The sequence below is a fragment of the Lissotriton helveticus genome, chromosome 11 (genome assembly GCF_964261635.1).
Source record: "Lissotriton helveticus chromosome 11, aLisHel1.1, whole genome shotgun sequence".
NCBI classification, from domain to species: domain Eukaryota; kingdom Metazoa; phylum Chordata; class Amphibia; order Caudata; family Salamandridae; genus Lissotriton; species Lissotriton helveticus.
This window is the reverse complement of record NC_136072.1, coordinates 654,217,251-654,241,435: the sequence shown is the minus strand read 5'-3', so window position 1 is coordinate 654,241,435 and position 24,185 is coordinate 654,217,251.

Sequence of the window (24,185 nt, the reverse complement as noted above, 5' to 3'; positions counted from 1 at the left end):
CGCTATCCAACGTTTTCCCTACTGTAGCACCCTCTGGAGTTGGAGTAGTAATGTTTACACCTACGCTATCCAACGCTTTCCCTACTGTTTCACTCTCTGGAGTTGTAATAGTAATTTTTGCACCTACGCTATTCAACATTTTCCCTGCTGTTGCCCCCTCGGGAGTTGGAATAGTAATTTTTACCCCTACGCTATCCAATGCTTTCCCTACTGTTGCAATTTCTGAAGTTGGAATAGTAATTTTAAGTGTTACACTATCCAATGTTATCATTACTGTAGTTTTTTTTGGACTTTGAATGGTAGTTTTATTTATTTAGCTATTTAATATTGTTATTATTATGTTTGGTAATGTAGTATATTAAATAATTTTAAAAATATTGAAAGTATATTTAATTTTTTTAATGTATTAAATATAATTATTTACTTTTTATTGATGGTATTGTTTTATGTGTGTAAATGTATTTGTAATTTAAAATATTTTTAAATAATTTATAAGTTAATAAAATAATTATTAAAATGTATTATTAAGTAAGTATATATATATATATATGTTATGTGAATGTTTAATTAATGTTATATTATTGTATATGTATTATTTATTATTATAAACATTATTAAATGTTTGTAACTATGTTTATTTGTTTTATAAGTATTATTTACTTCATTTTGAACTATTTTTATTACAAAAAAAACCGATATTTTTAACACCTTTATATTTTGGTTTTGATATTTATGTACTTACCATGTTGTAGATAGGATGTCGATATTCTTGCCTTCGATATTCCAGCGTTGATTTTTCTGTAAGTCGATATTTTGTCCACCGATATTCTGTCAGTGTTCCGGTTTTCACACTATGCTAATGTGGATAGTTGGATGACTAATGTGCTGTAAATGCAGAGACACACATGCCAATGGCCTGGCTATGACACTTTTTATTCCAAGGCATGTTGGAATTGGGCATTGTGCATACTGCCTTGCCTGCCTGTGCAATGTGAAACCAGACAAAGCAACAATGCTAGGGCTGCCTTGGGTGCCATGTTTAAATAAACAGCGACCTTATAATATATGTTTTACATGCCCAGCTGAGGGAAAAACAGTAATTTCCATGTTGCCCCATTGTGGCACATTAGCTCCACAGGCTAAAATATGAAGGCTATATTTAACATTAATGAATCCTATCTTTTGACAGGTGTGAGCTAAAATAATATCTCAAAGTATGAAAATAATAGTTGCATTTGATCCAGCAACTTTCCATGGTTGGATTCCTTATAACTTACAGAGGAAAGAAGTTTGAAAACTGCTTTCCTAAAGTTCCCCAATTTAGCTCTGTATTGGCCTTTTATTTGATTGGCCAGCCTGTCACCCCCTGAGCAAAGCTGCCTTAATGAGGTGTGAAGTTGCCTGTGCTGAGACAAAGGAGACATCTGGTGGGAGGAGATCTATAGCAGCAGAAGCCAGGACAGGAAAGGGACTGGGTAATCAAACTGGTCTTCAAAGAGGGAAATAGACTTAAAACAGGGCACAGGCCCACCCCCACTTTCTGCACCCCCAGCTAGATGGGAGCCCCTGTAATTGAATTAGGAGAAGGGCTGGAAAGGGAGTGTTAGGTAAAGTTAGCCACACCAGTGGGCTAAATTAGCCAGACCGGAACCACCAAGAGATATTTTCTCTAAGTTGGATTTTTGTAAACAGTGCTTCCTAGGACAAGAAAGTGCCACACTTCAGGGTAAATGGCCATCACAGAGGGTGGCATCCTGCACTCTATTGGTCGGGGTAACCCTTCTTGAAAGACCAGGAACCTGGATAAATATGAGAGAGCTATACAGCAACTCAGATCCCTGCCTGGATACAAGAAGATGAATGACTGTCCTGCAGGTACCATTGGTCTTCACCACAGAGTACTGCACTAATCAGGACTGCACCTAATGCACGCTCTGGGCATCACAAAAGAGGACTTTGCCTTGTTTAAAAGTTTCAGGAGTGGACTCCCTGAAAGCAACTGGTACAAAATAACTTTATGAGGTCACCTGCATCAACTCCACCAAGAAAAGCCCAGCTGACCAGCGTCCAATGGAATTTTAAGGATTTGTCCATGTGGATTGTGAGAATTGAAGTCCCAACTCTCCAAGAAGCAACTCAGAGCTTCTGGAAACTTGGCTGCTGTTGTGAACACTTCAATACCTCAAAAGAACCTTCTGGAAGAAAATCCAGAAGTTTGGAACAATTTGGAGAATTTTTGGTAAAAAGCTCCATAAGATGACCGACCTGTTGTCGAGAGTCAAGCTGGTGACATCAAACTGTGCCTCAGCATGAAATCCAGGTTTGCCCATCTTAAAGCTCCGGAGCTGTTTGCCATTGACGATGAGCACCTAGACCTCCAGGATTTACTGAGACATCACGTGGAAGAAAGCCGCCATTGTTGAAGTGAAACCCGGCCTGATGAGAACCTTGCTTTATGTTGAGAGAAAAAGCTCCCAAAAAGACAGAAGGTAAAAACTTGACCAGGCGCTGCCACTCATTGTATCTCACCGCGCTCCATTGTGGTCAGCCTGTAACTTTGACTTTGTGCCGGTGATACGTGATCAGATGTCCCAAGTTGCCACTTTTGGCTTATAGGCACTAGAAAGCACATTTTTACAATTAATCTTTAAAAATTCATATCTCCATTCCCTACATTGGATTTTTGTCATTTTGATGTCATTTTAATTATAAAAAAAAATCCTTTTTGCATAAATTGGTGCTGGATTTTTAATGTACTGTGTCCTACTTCTTTACAGTTGTAGGTGTTTTTAAATGCTTTACACACCTGTCTCCTAAGTTAAGACTGACTGCTCGGAAGCCAAGCTACCAAGGATTGAGCAAGGATTCATTTATGGAGACTTGGCTGGACTTTATTTGTGATTGTGATGTAGGTATCTACCTCCCCTTACTAAAAATACACACCATACAGCATTTAAGTGAAGATCTTTACAATTCTATAAAATTAACCTAAAGCAAAATGTATTTTTGAAATGTTTAAATTTGGACTACATTTTAAATATTTCACTGTTGACTTTTCTAAATTATTCTAATTCCATTTGTTTTGAAGTTTTTTCATGACCCAAAGCTAGAGATACCATGGAGCTTGATCTGGATAGCCTACCTGCACTCACTGTAGCACAGCCTAGGGGGTTGTGTAGGGCTGGGGATTACCGTAATCTGCCACCACTAGGAAAGGAAAGCTGATAAAGTCTCTTGTAGCCTGGGCAAGTAGAAACAGAGGAAGTTCCAGAGATGGAAAGGGAGGGGGAGGATTACCACTCCAACCTCCAAGAGTAGGATGATGACTGCCTGTCCACTACTTCAGTAACCAAGGCCTGGCCTATAGCTAGTGGGAAGGGAGGATCTGTGGGATCCACCAAAGGAAAGTCAGAACTGTCTCTTATGGTTAGAGTGCTTGAGGTCCAGCTAGCCTACTTAGCTGTGGAGGAGAAAAAGCATGCCCTGGCCCGGGAGAAGTAGACACAGGAAGGCAAAACAAGAGATGGTGGGAGCAAAAAAGAGCTTGAGATGTCAAGGGGTGGTAGGTTTGCTCCAAGGCTGCCCAAGGGGATTGGGTTATATCATAATTAAGTGGCTGACAGCATTTGAGAGGGCCCTTACAATGAGGAGTGTTAGCTCTCATTATTGAGGTTCACCCCTGTGGAAATTGATTTCAGTAGCTGGGAGGGATAGGCTCCTTAGCCTAGAGGGGGAAGCAGCGTAATCCTACTCAGCAGTGTCTGATCAGGATGTTTGGTTTCACCTCAGAGCAGTACAGGATGAAAGTCAGGGAGAGCCAGAAAGTCAGCACCCAATCAGCAAAGGCACTAGAGGGCTGGATACAGGGTAACATGTTAAGTGCTTATGAGGAGCTCTACAATTTGTTCATGAAGGAGCACATATTAACTAATTGTACCTCAGAGAAGTTACGCCAGTATCTAGTTGACTGTAAACTGTCTAACCCCAGAGATCTGAGGGAGGCAGCTGATGAGTAGGTTAGAACCAGGGTTTCCAAGAAACACCAGGAGGTGATCAAAAGAAAGGAGCACAGGTCTCCTTCCAGGGGAAAGACCTGGGTAAACCAGATAAAATGCAAAAGCGTCCTCAAAAAACCAACCAACACCAGCACAAGGAAGAGGGTCCCTGAGCTATTCCACTTTCAAGGGGAAGAACATTCATCCTGTAAAGACAGGAAGGTTCTTTGACTGTACAAAGGCAGGGAAGTGGTTTGACTGTTTTCAGCAAGGACTCAAAAGAGGAGATGCTGTCTGCACAAAGAAGCCCCCCACTTGTGGGCAGTCCCAGGGGATTACTAGTGTAGGTGTGGAGGTGGAAGTTGTCCCAGAGGTGGGAATGGGGTTCACAGAGGAAACCTTAGTTTCCGTGGATGGGGTGGAAATTGCAGCCCTGGCCATCTTGCCTCCCAACATGGAGAGGTATAGCCAGAGGCCTAAAATCAAGGGTACTGAGTGTTAGGCTTTGAGAGATACAGGAGCCAGTGTGACCATTGTCACAGAAAGTCTAGATTATCCAGAACAGATCATACCTGGTGTATTCTACCAGGAAATGTATGCAGACAGTATAGCCAAACTCCATCCCATGGCAATGGTGAGTTTGGAATGGGGAGGTGTGACAGGCCCTAAGAAGATAGTTGTGTCTCCTGCCATCCCAGTAGAGTGACTACTGGGAAATGATTTTTAAGCTTCTGACTGGTAAGGGGTAGAGAGGAAGGTCCAATCAGGATGGCTGGATTTTCCTGAGGCAGTATGTTCTGTGACTAGGCCACAGACTCTGCAGAAGGGAAATGCTGGACACTTGGAACCTGGAACAATGGGCCAAGACTCCAATGACAAAATAATGGGCACAGGGTGTGGTGGGCCAGCCCAAAGGACTCCAGAGGTGCAGGGGGAATCTGACCATGAGGGGGAACGATCTAACCTCTGATGTAGGGATTCCACACATGCAAGATCCATATGACTTGGCAGAATTGCAAGGAGGTGATGGACCTTCCAGAGAGGAGTTGTGTAAGGGCCAAAGAGAGGGTCCAACGCTTGAGAGCCTGAGACAGACTGCCATACAGACAAGAGCAAGATGATGTCAGAGGATTCCACAATGTCTACTGGGAGGATGGAGTTCTTTACTCTGAGGCTCGAGTACTCAAAGAAGGGGCAACCAGGAGGTTGGTAGTCCCACAGAAGGACAGAGAATTCCTCCTTACTTTGAACTATGACATACCCTTGGCAGGATATTTGGGTCAGGGTAAAACAAGGAGTAGGTTAGTAAACCATTTCCATTGGCCCAACATGTCTGCCAAAGTAAAGGAGATCTATAGCTAATGTTCAAACAGTAAAGCCAGTGGCAAGACAGGGGTAATCCAAAGGCTCCCTTGATACCACAGCAAGTGGCTGAGACTCCCTTTGAAAGGGTTAGTATTGACATTATTGGTCTCCTAGACACACCAACTGCTTCAGGCAATAGGTATATCTGAAGCATTAGATTTCACATTTCAAGAGAGGCTAAAAAGAAAACAAGATTCCAGTTCTCATAAATGGAGCCTAAATCAAAAGTTGAATTAATTCCTTCAAACTCAGATGATCAATCACTATCATACATAAATAGATATTCGTAATATAATTAAAGGGCTAAGGCGTTGTTCTTCATAGCTGTATGCTTTAGGGTAGATATACAAATCCATAAGTACAATACCCAGTAATCAAAAATCAGAAAAGACAAGAGTTAATTATAGAATCAGAAACTTACTAATAGTCCCGAATATATCCATCTCACTTGGAATCCTTCAGCCCGTAACACATATACATAGATGATCCAAATTTAAATTAAGGACACCTTAACCAACATGCATATCTATTCATAAAAAACAATGGCCTATACATCCAGCATTAGAGTTGTTAGTTGACCCCCTCAAAACCTGAACATCATAACCCTTCTTCCATTCTGTTACCAAAGACCAGATCATTTCCACCAGCTGCCGTTTTTCTGGAAACCTTAAGTTTATATAAACACATTTCTATGTTATAAACGGCAAGAAATCTAGATCTCCACATACTAATGGAGGCATCATCTGGCTTCAACCTTTCTGTGGCAATACAAAGTTGTTCAACAGACATAAATGTTAAATACAGGTTTATTTTTCGTTTATTTCCACCCACACTATCCCCAGCCACACCTAGCATCATCATTAAATGGGTAACAACAATCTGTTCCTCGGTAATAGTACTAAAAAATCTGCCTATCCCCTGCATCAGGGATGTTAACTTCGGGCATCCATAGAACATATGTATAATATCTGCCTGTTCTGAGTCACACCATTTTGCATTTGCAATAGGAGCCACAAGCATTTAAAAAATGTACTGGGGCAGAATAAAGATTAAAAATCGTCTTAAAATGCTGGGTGTTTAAACTCGCCGTTAAAACAATCTTAGCAGACAAAGCTAACGCCTCTTCGAGGTATGTACCTAAGGCTTCAAGTCCCAACCTCAGATCCCATCTATCATTCTGCACCTCTAAATCATCCGTCTGTATTTGAAACAATCAAGCATACATAGGGCTGAATCTCTGTCTTTGTCTAATAGCCTCAATTAAAGGAACCTCAATCATGAATTTTGCATCTTTTATTGTTTAAATAGAAAATCTCAGACCTGTAGATATTTAAAAAAAGTCTGGCCTCCGTAAATCAAAAGATTCCTGCAATTCAGTAAAAGAATAGAGCTGCGCATCATCATAGCAATCACCTATTATGTTAATACCTTTCTGTCTCCATTCTTCCATCACTGCCCCTTGAAAAATAGTAGGCGGATGTAGATGTTAAAAAATTAATCTTACTAAGCTCTAAACTACGCTTGGCCTGAGCCCACACCTCGAATGCTGCATTTAGCACTTACAATTTAGTTTTTTATAATAACTTGGTTCTAAATTCTTATTCAATCATCTTTCATCTTCCTTTCCTAAGACCATTTCATAGATTAATGGGGCCTCAGCCAAATCTACTTCTTGAGATCCCCCGGTTATTAAGACTGTCAGTCAGTCAGTCAGTCAATCCACTTTATTCGATTACTTAAAATCATAAAAGTACAAAAACGGAACAAAGACAACAATATTAAAAATCTGTAGGCATAACAGTTAAAATACATAGGCCTTATTTCAAATCATTATAAAACCCTATCAACCATTCCGACCCCTTGACCTGAGACTAGCAGAGGGCCACAAGAGGCAATTTAAGATGTTAACGTCCTCAAAGTTCTCTTATTCTTAATCCTCACTGCTGCTACCAAGGATGCAATATTAAAAATATCACCAGGGTTACACAAAGATTGAAGAAAAACTAGCGCTGGTCTAACCTGGGTGACACCCCTTCCTCTCAGGATAGGTAACAAAAATCTCATGCGAATATGGGAAAACTGTCATATTTTGCACAATGCATTACCGATAATACAAAGTAATATTTGGAGCTGATAGCCCTCTTAAGAGCTTTGGCAGGGTCACGAATTTAGCTGCTCTCCTTGGCTCTTGATAGCCACACAATTGTGCTTTTTGTTGCCGCACGGACCTTGCCTGCTAGCGATTCTTGTGTAAAATTGTAAATTTACTCAGAATCTGTTTTAAACCCACCCAAATCGTGAATCCATTTTAATTTGAATACTGCACTGTTGTTCTTTGTCGCACCCCTGACGCACATCCTTCTCCCCACCAATAGGCCTTAACCAATCGGCCGGTAGGAGGAGGAGCTGGGAGGCGGGGCTGGGCCTATGAAGTTGCAGCAGCGCGGGAAGCGGGCAATTGTGTTTTTTGTTGCCGCGGGGACCTCGCCTGCTATCGCTTCTTGTGTAAAATTGTAAATTTACTCAGAATCTGTTTTAAACCCACCCAAATCGCGAATCCATTTTATTTTGAATACTGCACTGTTGTTCTCTGCCACACCCCTGACGCACATCCAGCTCCCCACCCATAGGCCTTAACCAATCGGCTGGTAGGAGGAGGAGCTTGGAGGCGGGCCGGGCCTAAATGTACATCTCCACGCGGAATCGCAGTGGATGCGCGCAGCGGGTGCGCCGGCGGCGCACCGAAGGCACACCAAAGGCAAGCCCATCTGTGCCCATACGCGCCCGAACAGGCCCAGGGGCTACGAACCCTGGTCAAACCATCGTCTATTCTTCTCTGGCACTAAGACCGTTAGCGCAACCACAAGCCCGTTAGCTCATGCTGTATATAACCGTATCCTGACCAATAGAATCCTACAAGATCAAGTTGGTCACTCCACTCCATCTTTCCTGGCTACCCATTCCTCCCTCACCATTTGCCCCCTCTCAGTTAACCCAATCACTCTTTGTGCCCTCTACCTCAACACTTTGTTCTCTGGTTAAGCACCAGCTGGACATTTTCATGCTGCTAACTTCAGAAAAAATGGATGTATTGCGGATCACTGAGACCTGGCTTACCCAGGACTCCACACCAGATATTTTAGCGGCTCTCCCCTCAGATTATTATATTCCGAATGTCAATCGGCCCTCAGGGAAGTTGGGTGGGGATGTCGCTGCCATCATACATAAAAACCTTAAGTTTGTCATTATGACTTCACTTGAATTGCCATAAGTAGAGAACATTGTTATTACTCTTAACTCCAATACTGGGTCTCTTGCACTGGTGCTTATCTATCGCCCCACCAGACTATGCCTTCCTTCCCACTCTCCTTAAGTGAGCTGATGGAGCAAGGATTCGCACGTAAAGCGACTTGCTTGAATTCATGAACCTCAAGTAACGTTAATTAACTAATCAATATTTTCTTACTAATTTGCCCCTTTTTGACATTTTTGGGTGTCCGAGAGAAGCTTGCTTATGTGTTTACTAATCCTAATACGCTTGCAACCTAAAATGGCTGCTGCTACGCGGGAATTTCTACTGCGCATGCGTCGGTCATACCCATGTGACGTATTCGCAGTTCTGGAGGGAATCTGTTTGCATCTGCGCATTAGAGCTAAAATGGCTGCTTTGTGTTCTCACATGCAAGAAGCTTGCATTGCTGCTTTTGCTAAGCTGTTTGTTCTGCTTAACCTTAATGTTATAGTTTATTATAAAGTAATGGGTATAGAGTAGAAGTTCATGGTATACAGTGTATTTATTGTTTCTGTATTCGAAAACTGTTTCTTTTCCATTTCATGGTACATTACGAAATATGGCCTGTTTTCCCTTGCTGCACTCCATCTTGCTTGAAAACTGAGTCTGCGCGAGATCTGCGAGTCTCCACAGCAATGACCTTTGGAATTCAGCCAGTTGGCAACACCAGCCAAGATGCGCCTGGGAAGAAAACTCTCACCTAGTCGAAGAGGCTGAACTGTACTAAAACTAATACAATGTATACAATGTTAAATTCACCATTGTTATGTGTAAAGCATATGTCATGAGAACCCGAAATTCGATGGGCGTGTATGAAAATTCTAATGAGGAGCCTGAGAAAGCTCAAATTTAGGTGGTGTGATGACCTGTCTTTTTCCTCTGTCCAATCGAATTTAGGGTTTCTTACACTTGCAACATTGGGGGTGGTACACTGATCTGGAAAAAAGTATAACTAGCCTAGGTTTAGCTAGAGAAATTGTCTGACTTGTCCGAATAGCTGACCTGTCACTGACCCAACGCACTCAATAGCTGATCGAGAACAGAGGTGCTGCGAAGCACTCTGTCAGACAGACTCGCCGACCCAATCGGGGTTCTGGGGACCTTAAGTGCTGGCGAAGCACTTTGCTGGGGAATTCGATAACCCAATAGGGGTTCTGACTGATAGCTGCAGAGAGGGTGTAGCGCAGGCGTTGCAACTGAACTGCGGGTGCTGGTCTCAACTTTGGTGGTCCTGTCCTGATCCTAATCTTGTCTACCTGGTCCTGGTTTCCATACTGCACCTGCTGGCCTACTGGCAACTGCATTTCCTTGGGTTTTTCTGTCCTTAACTGACCCGTGGCCAGGGTTGGTTTCCACACCGTTCTAGGTAAATATAAATATGTGAGGGAAACACACTTGCGTCCTTTTCTTACCTTTCCTGAATCTTGCTAGAGTCATAACTGCATAAGATCTTTTTCATCTCCTCCCCCTTTTTTGAGACATTAATATATCGTAATCCTTGCCATTTTAGCATGATCCATTTTGTTCCCCTATCCTTTAGAATTGAAGATAAAAGAACTGTTCCTGAGTATATAGATGTTCCTTTTCTTTACCCTCCTTGAGCCGAACTAAAGTGGTTGCTCCGAATTATTAGCGTGTTCCATTTTCTTACCTTCCCTATATTTACATGGTTATTTCATTTATCGTCATTACAAATTGAGTTCTTTTTTCCCTTATCCATCTGGTGACAGTGATTAAACTGTGATTTCTAGCATGACCCTTATTTACCCCGTCCTTTAGAAACAACTTTCTAAATAAAGATTCTGTGAGCTCATTGTAGTATGTTCCCTGTTCTTACCTTCCCTTTAGACTTCTAAATGGTTGGCATCGTATATCTCCTACATGGTTATACGCTCTTTATGATTCTTATTATTGATAGCTTGCTTGCTGTGAACTTTTGGCTTTCAAACCTTGATGAAGATTAGATAAAGGTTTTCAAAACTTCTTGAGTCTGTGGTTATTATAAAAGAGTGCAAACGTTATAAATGTTATTTGACTGCTTATCTTTGCAGCTAGCTCCCTGATCCGTTGTGGTCATAGGTACCAAGTGACAAGGATTGGCAAGTCAATGGTATAGGAATTAGTTAGGATTAAATAACTGGTAGTAGAGTGTAGCTTACCCGATTAAGTAAATATGGTGAATTGAATTATGGGCCCAAGTGTGCATATGGTAAAATTATAGTCGGGTGACCTGCGCGCTCTATTAGTAATTTTCTGGTAGCAGAGCTATGGTTAGGGACTAGTTAAGATAGGTAGGTAGGTAAACTGCTGCTAACTGTGAAAAGTAAAATTGCTGCTAAATAGGAATCGATCAATCAAATGAAAATTGTTTGAAATTTATTGAAATGTTTTGTAATAATTCTGATATGCTGCTATATTGATTTATGTATTAACAAACCCGTCTGTGAATGTTATATGTTTGTCTGGAATCCCCGGGGGCAGAATAGCGAGTGGTTAGTGGAAGCCACATCGCAGCGAGGTCACTTGCTTGCAGGAAAGTTAGTGCATGGTTGGGCAGAACTGGAAGCACTAATTTGGGTTTTCTGTATGAAGGTATGAATAAATGATAGCAAAGAGTTCGCTGGCAAAACTTCTATTGTGATATCACCTAGTAAGGGTCACACGGAAGGAGTAGCAGGTTCGTCTAAGCTTGATTGATATCAAAGGGGTTCACTGGTGAAACTTTGGCCTTAGTATATATCCCAGAGTGGATGAGTCCGAAGGAGTAGCAGGTTCTCTAATGCTTGTGTGAAGGGTAGGCAGAAGAGATCTATCTGCAGTGAATGAAAAGTAAAGGGAAGGGAATTACTTACAGTGAAACAAATCTTTTCTTTCTAGACACTCGATTACAGTGGCGAATGGTTTGCGTTGTAAATTAAAACAGAGCATTTGCACTTTAAATAAAGAATTGAATTGTACGATACCTTGTGAAGGAGGGAGTCAGTTGCGGAGCTGCGCTGACGTCACTCAGTGCCGCGCTGGTATTGGTCAAGACAGCGGGTGTGTAGCTGAGATAGCATTGGAAAGGAGGGGTGAGCACAGGAGCGTGGGAACTCGTGTTAAGAGAAAGGCCGCACACTCATTGGTTGAAATTGTTTAGAAGCGCATATTTGGTTGGTTGCAGAAAAATAAAAGACGCGCTAGTATTGGAAGTGATTTTGTAAACAGAGCAGTTTTTTGAAAATATATGTGGTACTCAAGTCATCCAGAGATTCGACCTGATCCAAGATATCAAGGTTTTGTGAGAGAACAGTGGAGAACAGGTAGACCTAACATTATGTACGGGAGTAAGGAAAATGACCCTTGTAGACAGAGTAAAGAATTACTTCAAGAGAGACACGCCCATCAAAACTAGAGAAGGAGTTATCATTCCACCACCTAATACTCCCGCATCATTTATGTTGTTTTACAGAGGCTACCATGCTTGTGCTTATGGGTGGAATATACTAAAGATGACGGAATTTTAGCATTTCCCTTAGAAGGTACATTTAACGGAAGAATTTTGTTCAACCTGAGAACCCGACTGAATGATTTACATCCCAGACCTAGACTAACGCAATATGAGGCATTAAAAGAATGGGAAATAGAGGCTTTTGAGCGAGACAGACCCAGAATTGACAAAGGGTTAAGTAAATTTTATCCGAAGGTACAGAAAGAAACCCGAGAGAAAAGAATGAAACAGTGGAGACAGAACATGATGGTAGAGCTCATCATGATGAACTCATCATCTATAAAAAAATGATTCAGGAGGTAAAAAAGGACTACTTCGAGCAGCAAATTAATAAATCAAAAAATTCGAGTCGACAACTGTTTGAAGTAGTTAAGACTCTGGCAGGGAAGGTGGTAGATCTGAACCCTCCTCACACTCAGGAATTCTGCAATAATCTAGCAGATTTCTTTTTTTCAAAAGTAAACGATATATATGCAGAATTCTCGGTTACTCCATCAAGCACCAGCATACATCCTAAATCATCAAAAAATAGCTTGGACTGTTCGTTTACTCGATTTAGGGATATGACGAATCAGGAAATAGGAGATCTCATGAGACTGGTAAAAACAGGTTCATCCTTAGATCCCTGCCCCCCTAAAATCCTCATTCCAGTAATTGATGTGGTGAGCAAAGTCATTACTCCCATCTGTAACGCCATGTTCCAATCTGGGATTTTCCCAGATAAGTTAAAAAACACTCTGCTGAAACCCCTATTGAAAAAAACTGGTCTTGATAAAACAACTCTCAAAAACTACAGACCCATTGCCAGCCTGCCCTACCTGGCTAAAATTGTGGAAAGAGCAATGAATATTCAACTAGCTGAATATATCGAACAAAATAATCTCCTGGATGAGTCGCAGTTTGGGTTCCGGAAACTTCATGGAACGGAGACTGCCCTCATTAAGGCCGCCGATGATATCAGAACCATTAGGGACCAAGGAGGAACAGCTATACTGGTCCTGCTGGATCTCTCGGCGGCCTTCGACACGGTCAATCATGCTGTCTTGATTGACCGTGTCGAGGAGATGGGCATTTGCTCAAAGGCCAAGGAGCTTCTGGCTTCATTCCTGTCCAATAGAACGCAGGCAGTGACATTGGGCGCATTTCAATCCCCTCAGCTCGCCCTCCCATGTGGCGTCCCGCAAGGCTCATCCCTAAGTCCGACACTCTTTAACATCTATGTGTCGGACTTAGCAAGGGTGATTAAGAACTACCGGATGAGCCTTACCTCTTACGCCGACGACACCCAACTGGTGATCGCAATTAAGAACAATGGTGAGGAGGTTGCCGCCAGATTCCAAGAAGGCATGCTTGCCATCAAGGAATGGATGTCTGAGAATTGCTTGCGCCTCAACTCAGAGAAAACCGAGGTAATGATCTTTGGAAATCTATCGCCGCAGTGGTCCACTCTTTGGTGGCCGACACCCCTCGGAGCCCCCCCAGAACCAGTGAAAAAGGTCAGGAACTTAGGAATTATATTTGACGACAATCTTAATTTTTCCAACCATGCCAACCAGGTTGCGTCGTCTGCTTTCTACAAGCTTAAGATCATTAGAAAAATCCTGCCCTATCTCCCTGAGAGTGCTAGGAAAACAGTGGTGAGCTCCTTAGTACTCTCATCACTTGACTACTGTAACGGACTGTTTGTAAATGCCCAGGCACGGGTGGTGGCCAAACTGCAGCTCATACAAAATGCTGCCGCAAGGCTACTAGCTGGCATTCCTAAGTTTCAGTCCACCAAGCAAGCGATAAGAAATTTCCACTGGTTAACAGTGAGAAATCGCATTAGATTCAAGACCTTGTGTCTCACCTATAAAGCCCTCAAGGGTCTTGGACCAGCATTTCTCAAACAGAAACTCTGTTACTATCTACCAAAAAGATCCTTACGCTCCGAACAGAGACACCTACTGGTAGTACCACGCACCAGGACGGTGACATGGGGCGATAGAAGCTTTACTAACGCTGCTGCCAAAATCTGGAACATGCTTCCAAAGGAAATAAAACTGTCACCCTCGTTACTTCAATTTAGAAAGTTGGTAAAAACCTGGTTATTCGACCAATAATCTGTTCAGTACAATACGTTTTAGGGTAGATACCTCTTCAATTTGGGATTTTCAGCAAAGTTATAGCGCCAAGACACCCACGGGTATACGCTGCGCTCTATAAATTTTTAAAATAAAATAAATAAAGTAGAGGGACTATACCCTGTATTACCAGTAGAAGAGCCTATGGGAGGGAAAGGGAAAGGGACAGAGAAAACAAAACATCTAGGACCAGATGTAGGAGCCCAAATACCGGTCGGTAACGGCCGATTTCGGCCGTTACCGACCTGTATTTGGCTTTTGAGATGTAGGGGGCTGAAAATTACAGAATTGGTATATTTACCGATTCGGTAAAATTACTGATTCGGTAATTTACCGAATTGGTAAATATACCGATTCTGTATTTCCAGATGTAGCTGGCACTTCAAAGAGTGCCACAGGCCCTTAAGAGTCGGTATTTTACCACACAATCCTATTGTGTGGTAAAATACCGAATTCAGGTGTGCATGCACATCTGTGCATGCACACCTGAGCCATGTGACACACAGACATGCCCTTAGGGCATGTATGTGTGCCACATGTCACACAAGCCTGTACTTGGGGTGCTAGAGGGTATCAAAGTGACACCCCCTTCACCCTTGCAGGATTCGGTATTTACGATTCAGTAGATACCGAATCGGTAAATACCGAATCTTACAGGTTCGGTTTTCCTGATTTCAGAATTACCTACATCTGCCCCCTTCCCATTTACAGACTCTTAAATACCGAATCGGTAAAATTCGGTATTTAAGAGTCTGTAAATGGGAATTGCCTACATCTAGCCCCAAATGACCAATGGTGATTCAGACGATGATTATCTGGAGGATTTGTTAATGAAGAATCCACCACCTTATAATGAGGAACCCAGATCCCTAAGTGTGAGAAACCCATTCCTGAAACCTAATTATGGTGAGGGACCAAGTATGACAAATCCCAGTGCCCCGAGTTATAACCCTCCTTTGATTCCGCAAATAGTACATGAAACCTCCATGGATAAGGTACTTCAGGATAGAGAACGAGAGGCTTTAGTTAAACAAAGAACTGAACTAATCCAGAAAATCTCCCAATTAAATACCAGTCCTGAAGCTCTGAGGATCCCAGTAACTATTGGCCCAGTTGTTCCTTTGTACGGGGATAAGCAAGCTAGTTCAAAAGCTCCAATTATAACCCCATCTGTAGTACAGCCGAGAAAAGAGCCCATGATAATAGACGATCAGGCAAGTGAATGTGAATCTGTGATTTCCCTAATGGATTTACCGATAAGGGAACCTGAAGGGAGTTCACAGAGAAAGAACACTCCTTTTAGTTCAAGAGAAGTTCAAATTGAGTCATCTTCTGGTACCAGAAGTGCCACGGTAGTGACTCCAGAAGAAATAGACCGGTGGACCCGAGAACTAGAAAAACTAAATCCCCAGCCAAAACCATTAGATATATATAAACTGAGAATAGAATTAGAGGAACTGATGGCTGGGAATGTGGGATTGGACAGACTGAACACTCTTAGCCAAGATGAATTGTTATTCATTTGCAAAAGTATCACCCGAAATACCAGAGTATACCATGAGAAATTAATGGACACCGCGGCTAGTATGGGAATAGACATTGGCAGATCTAAAGTGTTGCAAAAACCCTACAGAGCAGAATTCTCAGACAAAGATTTAGAAAACATGAATGTGTCAAGGAAAAAGGTGCAGATAAGAGAATTACTAAACTTGTTACAAAAATGGGGAGATTTAGAAAAATGGAAAGCCAGGTGGGCAAAGAAAAAGGAAGAGATTAGATCAAAACAAATGACTTCTGAATATGTTTTAAAGGAAACAGAAAAGGTGGAAAAATTATATCCTATGCGAGAAGTGCCAGATGGAGGATATGTACATGTTCCATGGTCCCAACAGGATATTGTGTCATTTACAAATGACTTCCCAAAATTGCGAGAAAAATATGTAGAATGGTACAGACAGGTCGAGAGATTTGTGAAAGTTTCAAAATGCCTTCTCAAAGATTTGGATGGTTTCTTTGACATTGTAGTTCCCGTAGACTTGTGGACAGAATGTAAAATTGCTGTTGATTGGCCTAGTGAAGAATTCCCTAGAGACCCAAAGACAGGGGCTCCTTCCGAGGACGTCATGCGAAAATATAATCAGGTGATGTTGTATCTGAAAGGAAAGGTGCCTGCAAAAGAGACTGATTGGACCCGAATAGTTAGAACTACTCAGAATCGAGATGAAACTGTACATTCTTACTATGAACGACTGTTACAGGTGTTCAAGACGTACAGTGGCCTGGACAATATAGAAATGAAAGATATGACCCACTTCATATATTGATTTGTGTTAGGGTTAAGGCCTGAGATCTCACAGTGGATCAAAGACAATAAAATCTGCTGGCAAGCTAAGCCAATTGATGAAGTCCTTAAATATGCTAAATACTGTGAAGATGAACTGGAAAATAAACTAAAAGAATTGAAGGAAAAGGTCATGTGGGCACAGGTAAAATTGGCAGAGCACCAGGAGCAGCAGTTGAGCAAAATGACTAGTAATCAGAGTCAGGGCCCCGGGAGTGGGGGAAAGCAGAGGGTAAAAATGAGCAGAGAAGAGGTAAGAAAAAAGTTTCCCTGCCACGGGTGCGGCAAGGTGGGACACTGGAGGGACGAGTGTAAGGCTGTGCAGAATGGTAATGTGCAAATTAATGATTTATTTAAATCTACAGACGCAGAATAAGATACCACGGAAGACCCAGCAGCAGGTAAAACAGAATCACTTGCCACGTGCACCTAGGCCAAATTATAGAAGCAAAGCACAACAGGGTGAAGACACAGAAATTTGGGAAGGAAGGGAGGATAGAAATGCAGCAACTTCACAATTTCTGTTAAATGACACATTCCTCTGTGACGAACCTTACTGACGGTGCCTGAGGAGGGAGGACGAGGAGTGCGTGCTTGGCGCCTCCTTGCCGGTGGACCAGTCAGGGCCATACATTGAAGGAAAGGTTGAAGGAAATGACGGCACCTTTCTGTTGGACACTGGTGCTACCCGTTCTACTGTGAGGACAGCAGACGTTCCAAACCTACCCCTCTCGGGAGAAGCTATCCAAGTAGTGGGCGTTTCTAATAAATTAATTAGTACCCCAGGTACAGAACCAATGGAAATTAAAATAGGGAATTTTAAAGAGATGCACAGATTTGTTGTCTGTGATTCAAGTCCTGTGAACTTGTTAGGACGAGATGTGTTGTGCAAAATGAACTGTACCATCTTATGCACTCCAAATGGTGTTGAGATTCAGACCCCAGATGAAGATGGAATTTACAAGTTAATGTTAGCAAGACCAGACTCAGAAATTAAAAGACTGACAGTACAAGACTTACCTGAAGAACTCCAACAGACAGTGAAACTGGAGGTATGGGATTTTACTGGAACAGATGTAGGATTAATGGCAAATGTTGACCCAATTAAAATAGCCATAAAAGAAGATGCAGTCTACCCAAATACTCGACAGTATAAAATGAGTGCAGAAGTAAAAGCAGGGGTTGCTATAGAAATCAAACGGTTGCTAGAAGCAGGCATTTTGCAAGAAGTATTGAGCAGTCCTTGTAACGCACCGATAATTGGCATAAAGAAACCAAGTGGTAAGTACAGGGTCATACAGGACCTGCGCAAGGTTAATACAATTGTTGTTCCTTGCTGTCCTTTTGTGCCAAACCCTGCAGTGATTCTATACCAGATACCATGGAATGCTGGATGGTTTACCGTCATTGACCTATGTCATGCATTCTTTTCGATTCCATTGCATCCAGATAGCAAATTTATTTTCTCATTTGAATTCGACAGCCATGTATACGTCTGGAATTGAGTTCTTCAGGGGTACACGGAGAATCCTTCTATTTTCAATCAAATTCTGAAAAAATGCCTTGAATCTTTGATATTGCCCGGAAAATCGGTCCTAGTGCAATACATAGACGACCTCTTGGTGGCGTCTAAAAGCAGAAAAGACTGTGTTGTTTACACAATTGCCTTACTGAACCATTTAGGTGAAGGAGGACATAAAGTGTCGCCAGAAAAACTGCAGTTTTGTACCTCATCTGTAAAATATCTGGGGCACCAGATAGAGAGAGGTGTCAGGAAAGTCACCACAGAAAGCATTAGAATAATTCGAAACATGGAATTGCCCAATACCCAGAAAGAAATCAGAATGTTTCTTGGAGTAAGATACTGCAGACAATGGATTGTGGGATTTGCAGTCCTAGCAAGACCATTGATAAAAATGACAAAGAAAGGAGCTAAGGACCCAGTGGAGTGGGATGACGAAAGCATGACTGCTTTTGTGAAATTTCGAGAATGTCTGTGTACAGCTCCTGCGTTAGGAATGCCTGACTACTCAAAAGAGTTTGCACTATTTGGTGACACACGAGACAATTGTGCACTTTCAGTCCTGACCCAAATTCATGGCTTAAGCAGACGTCCAGTGGCATATTTTTCTTCCACATTGGACCCAGTGGCAGCTGGATTACCTGGATGTCTGAAAGCTGTAGCTGCAACATGCATGAGTCTTGAACAGAGTGAGTCCATTGTTATGGGACATCCAGTAACTGTGTATGTTCCACATGCTGTTGTGATTTTGCTGACAAGAACTAAAACTCAGTATCTCACACCAAGGCGGCTGACCAAGTATGAGAGAATCCTAGTCGGTGCAGGAAACGTGACCATTGCTAGATGTAATATTCTGAATCCAGCTACCTTACTGCCTAATTCACTTTCAGCAGAAGTGAAAGGAGAGGTTGAACATGACTGCATGGATTTGACCGAGTTTAGTACAAAACCACGCCCAGACATAAAAGAAGAGCCTTTGACTAATGAAGATTATGAGCTGTTTGTAGATGGCTCATGCATGAGACATGAGGAGGGATGTTTAAGCGTTGCTTACTCAGTGTGTACTTTGGGAGGTCCAGTAGAAGCATCCTATTTACATGGAGTCAAGTCTGCACAAGTAGCTGAATTGGTTGCATTGGCAAGAGCCTGTAAATTTGGGAAGAACTCGAAAATAACCAAATATACTGATAGCCAGTATGGTTATGGGGTTGTGCATGACTTTGGCCAATTATGGATGCAAAGGGAGTTCCTGACTTCTTCAGGCACCCCTATCAGAAATGGAATTTATGTGCACGATTTACTGGAAGCAATCCAGTTACCAAAAGAATTGGCTGTGGTCAAGTGTGCTGCTCACAAATGTGGCAATGTCAAAGTGACAGCAGGTAATCAATATGCTGACCAGTTAGCCCAGCATTGTGCCAAGTACACGATGGCTATCAATAAAAAGGTTGGGGGAAACGGAAACAGCTGCCAACTTATGATGCTAGAAGGAATAAATACATGGGAGGAAGTGAGAGACTTACAGGACACAGCAGAGCCACAAGAAAAGGAAAATTGGAAAAAATGTGGTTGTCAGAGGAGGGTGGAAGATGGTGTTGTTGTTTACCTTTATGGTATGCCTGTGTTGCCTGACTGTCTGCTTGCTCCTATGGCTAGGTTGATACATGGAGACACACATTTGGGAAAAGGTGCTATGATACGCATATTTAGACAGGCATGGTTCAACTCGAAATTCAGAAACATAGCAGAGGCACTCTGCCAGAGGTGTCTGGTTTGTCAGCAATTTAATCCAGGAAAGAAAACTGTAGTGTTGCCAGGAAGGATTGGAAAGGAAGAGGGCCCTTTTATTCGACTACAACTTGACTTTATTCAGTTACCCCCTTGTCGAGGAATGAAATACATACTTGTCATTGTATGCCTGTTCTCAAAGTGGGTGGAAGCCTACCCTGCATGCAGGAATGATAGCCTCACAGTAGCCAAGTTGTTACTTAGGGAACTTATACCTTGGTATGGATTCCCAGTCACAATTGAATCAGACAGAGGAAAACATTTCCATAGTGAAGTGATAAAACAAATTTGTGAAGCATTCAAGATCACGCAAAAACTACACTGTGCATATCGCCCAGAGGCTTCTGGAGTGGTAGAACAGCTGAATGGCACTATCAAATCAAGAATGGGGAAAATGTGTGAATCCACTCAAATGGAATGGCCAGATGCTTTGCCCCTTGTTTTGATGGGACTTAGAAGCATTCCAGACCGGAACACGGGCTTGAGTCCCCATGAGATACTGATGGGAAGAGCAATGAGGCAAGCATGGGTGCCAGGATACAAACTGATAAGCATATCTGATGATTTAGGACTAGAATACTGCAAAGAACTGGCTGATCAAGTGCGTTCCATCTCTCACCAGGTTGGGGAAGACGCTGTCGCCAGACCAACAACTCCAGCACATGACCTGAACCCAGGTGATTGGGTCGTAATAAAGAAACATACTCGGAAAAGATGCCTTGCACCAAGGTGGGGAAAACCACGACAAGTAATTCTGGTTACCACCATAACTGTGAAGTGTGCAGGGGTACCACGGTGGATCCATGCCAGCCATACGGAGAAAGTGACTGAACCTGAAGAAACTGAGGCTGAAGGTTGTACAGCTGAGGGGTCTCAAGATATCGGTCCTGAAGTAGCTGAAGAAAAACAACCGAGCTCCAGTCTAGATGATTGGGTCCCAATAATCGACCTGACTATAGATCCTGTGAGAACAAGAAGACAAACCTATTTAGACAGACAGTGGGTTAGTGAAGACGAGACAGGTGTACAGGAAGATACTCAGATCATCGAAATCCAAATCAAATCTGATACTGAGGAGGACCAGATAGGGAAAGAACGGGTAATTGACACTCCCCCAAGAACTCCTCAGCCAGAAGAGGGACAGATAGAAATTAGGGCAGAGGTTCAAGCGGAAGAAAATTAAAAGTTCGAAGTGCTTGAACAGGACCAGACAGGAATAGACAATTGTGTTCAGGAAGAAGATAACGAAACAGAACAAAGCCAAATCCAGCATACACCTGAACAAGGCCAGTTTAGGGACCAGGCAGAAGAAACTGATATAAGACCTGGACCTAGTCAGTTAGGGAGAAATACAGAAGACGATCTTGAAACAAATGTGCCACCACTAAACGATAATAAAAGAGTGTTTGAAGAAAGCCAAGACACAGTGCCAGTTAAAAGACTCAGAAAAGGAGACGCGGTACGTAGATTTGTTAAGAGACTGAGACTGCGATTAAAGACTATAAACGAAGAACCTGAGCAGATAAATGAAGTCTCAAGTCAAACTGAGAAGGAGTGTGTGAGAAGTTGGCCTGATATGCAGTGCTCACTATTCTAGGGATCACTATGTATCAGTCCAAACAACCCTTATTGATGATTGGTTGTAAGTCAACCTTATAGACCAGCTATCCTAGTAGCATGGATACAAGCAGTCTAAGGCTAAGACTCTAGAGGGGGTGTTAAGCCAGCTGTTTTACCATCACATTACCCCTTGAACACCAAGTGAAAGGACACCACACAAGTTGTTATGAAAAATAAAGTATATTTATTTATAACAAGACTACCCTGGCTCTTTATGAGGCAGGGAGCTAAGCACACAACAAAACTCTTAAAGAAACACTGAAAGTCGCACAATTTACACAAATGCCCGAGGGGCACGAAAAACCATATACTATGAAAATGGAATGCGAAATTACTAGCAGGTAAGTAATACTTTTCTAGACTTTAGAATCGCTAGGCCTACAATACTAAACACTTAGGTTAGGAGCAGGAGGCCTGTGGACGTCGTGTGCAGAGTGGGAACTCTCACGCGTAAGGCGGGAAAAAGTCTAGGGATGCTAGCAATTGGCAAAGTTACTGTTCTCGGGCGAACCCGACTAGGTGGGTCGAAAACGGGAGTGGATCCGAACACTTAGGGTGTTGGACTATGCTGGAGCACCGGAGTACTCAGTTTACCTAGCCCAGGGGCTGCGGCTGCATAGGGTTGAAGTTGCGTCGGAAACCCACGTTGAAGAACCAGGAGCCTGAAGAAAGAAGTTGCTGGCAGGCGGTCAGTGAAGAAAGTTCGTGGAGATCCAAGCCTGGATCAGGGAAGAAGAAGGACCTGAAAGCAGAGGGGACCAAGTTCTGAATCACTAGCCAGTGATTGAGTGGGCACCAGAGTGGCACCGGGCGAAGTCACCTCGACCAGGTGAGTGGGCGCTGCTGGGCTCTGCAGTCTCTAGGACCAGGAGGCGTTGTCGGCGACCAGGATGGAGGTGCGAGCTGTCCCACGAAGGTACTTGCTGTCGTCGTCGCTGGACCCAGGATTGGGGCAACAAGTCTTGGCAAATGCAAGGCCCACGCGGTGGACCTAAAATGGCGTCTTGAGTGGATCAGGAGGGTCCAGGGTGCTCCTTTGTTGGAGGGGAGCAAGGGCCAGTCTGGAGCAACCAGACCAGCGGTGTTTGTTGTCGAAGTTCGTCGTCAGAGGGTCACTAGCCAACGGGCAAGTGACCGGGACAACGCGGTGAGCAGCAAAGAGCAGAAGGGCCCCACGCAGATCTCGTGGATGCAGGGGGGCTGGACTTCGGTGCTGGAGCTGCTCAGGGTCGGGGCTTCTCTTACCCCAAAGCACTCAGTCGAGGGTCACTCGGTGGTCGTGCTGGACAAGCGTTGTGCAGTTCTGAAGATGGCCGGTCCCTCGAGGTCTCGTCACACCCACGAATCTCAGCATAACTGATGATGTAGGTAGAGGTCAGAGGTGCCAGGGAAGCCGGTTCTCGTCATGCTGGAGCAGTCTTGATCCGAAGGAGAGACTGGCAACAAACTGCGATGCTTGGTTGGTGCCTGCTGCTGCAGGGTGACTACTCCTTAGTCACAAGGGAGAAAATCTTGAGAAGAGTCTTGAGTTCTTTGTGTAGAAGGTCGGTTCAGGATTCAAAGATTGATCTAATTTGGAAGGGGGCCTGCTCCTACCTTTATCCTGAAAAAGGGGGCTGGCACGCGACTAAGTCCTGCCCTATGGGTGGGACTAGGAGGGGGGTGGTTACACCCCTCTCCTTTGGTGGGCTTTTCCCCAGCTCAGGGTCTGGTGTGCCCCTGGAACTGGTTCAAGCCGGCCTATGCACAGTGAGCACCGGGGAGCCACTTGCAGTCACCTTCCTCTAAAGCCCTGCCTACCTAGAATACACAAAACCCTGTCTGGGACGGTGCTGGCACCGCCCCTGGCAGGAAACCCTTTGTCCTTGCCTCCTGCTCTGGGAGGACTCCCAGCAGCAGGAGGGCAGACTTGTGTCTCGGTGGCAGCATCCATTTTGTGGAAGCTGAGGCTATGTCAGACTTTAACCGGGGTTACAGGTTACCAACATGTCGTGTCCCTCTAGAAGGGTGGAATGCTAACCCCGTCGCCAGAATTGGCGAGGGGTTAGTATTCCAATTCGTATGACACCTTACTCAACATGTTTTGATAAAGCGATACCAGAGTTGGCATATAACCGCGAGGATTATAATGCACTTAAGAGTATATGGTATGCGTTATCATGGAAACGGCTAAGGGATAGATCCCGAAAGCCGCAGACAGGCTCAGCTCATGCCAGAGCACCATCTCACACGATTCCAAGCACTCTGCCTTCAGTATTGTCAAGGCCTGCCATAGGAGTGACTGATAGGAGATCTGTGTGCCCATTTAGGTTTAGATATAGGTATACTATATCTAAAGCAAAGGGTGATTACACCACCTTGCCCCAGCTGTCGTGCAGCCAGTTGTGTCAGATTTGGATGGCCAGCCAGGGGTGGCATAATACATGCTGCAGCCCCTGGTAGGCCCTGGGTACACCTATGCCCTGGGTACCTAAGGTACACTGTACAGGGACTGATAAGGTGACTCAGTATCCAATTAGATATGTACCTAAGGTACATGGAATCCATTTTACAGAGAGAGCAGTAGGCCTGGGGCCCTGAATAGCAGGGTCCCAGGTCAACTAAGTCAGAAAACCAGCAAAACACCAGGCAAAAAGTTGGGGGCAACCA